The following is a 987-nucleotide window of genomic DNA, read 5'->3' on the forward strand; positions in this document are numbered from 1 at the left end:
GAAATTTCACACCCTGTAGATTCCCCAAGAGAATTTTTATTATTACAAAAACATTATAAGGCCCATGATTTGTAAAACTTGTCAAATAATAACTTATTCTGATTTGTAACTATTCATTTGTTTTCTTCACCCTAGTGTGATTTTATTCCTTGTTGTGTCATAGATTGAGAATACTGTTTTCCAAATGCAGAATCTCAGCTTTTAGGAGATGTTTCCTGGTGTTATATGACAATAGAGTTTCTTGGTCTATTAAGTTTGGGAAAACTTGGGTTAAACTTACTAAGAAAGTTTTCCTTATAGTACAATTTCTAACAACCTTTTAATATGTTAATATGAGTGTACCTTGAATCATGGAAGGCTGAGAAAATGTCTTTTATTTTTTGTCTTTATTGTGTGAAGTTCAGTTGCCATCAAGGAAGAAGTTGCAGGTTTGGGGTAGAGGACTATTGAGTAAGCAACACCCTGTTTCTAGTATATCACCATGGGCAATAAATTAAAATTTAGCCTTATATTAATACCGGATTTTCAGGTTCTTAGTCTCAGTGATTTGAAGAATGAATAGACAGACCACAGGATCAGTGGTAAGTCAGGATTTATTCAAAGAAACAAAAATTAGAACAACTATAAAAAACCAAACCTCCTAACAGAGAGAACCCAGGAGGGGAACAAGCTCTCCTGCTCCCTCTTTAAAGTCTGTCTTGGGCTCTCTGCTGAGGGGTTTATATAGTGGCAGGGGAGTTGTTTTGCCTGAACTCAGTGTTGACTTTTAGGGTGTGGGTCCTGTCAATTACAGCTAGCTGTCCAATGAACTCTCAGGCCTTGGAAACTTACATGAATTTTTGACCAGTCAGACGTGCATGTGGAGGAGACAGCAAGGCGACAGTGTCTCCTTTGCAGGTGTCTGACCCTTCTAACAAGCTGGATATAAAGCTGGTTCCTCCATCTGCTGTAGCATCAACACCTCCAAGGCTAAGGTGGCAGGTGGTG

Source organism: Otolemur garnettii, unplaced genomic scaffold, assembly GCF_000181295.1.
Source record: "Otolemur garnettii isolate 467f Iridium unplaced genomic scaffold, OtoGar3 scaffold00381, whole genome shotgun sequence".
NCBI classification, from domain to species: Eukaryota; Metazoa; Chordata; class Mammalia; order Primates; family Galagidae; genus Otolemur; species Otolemur garnettii.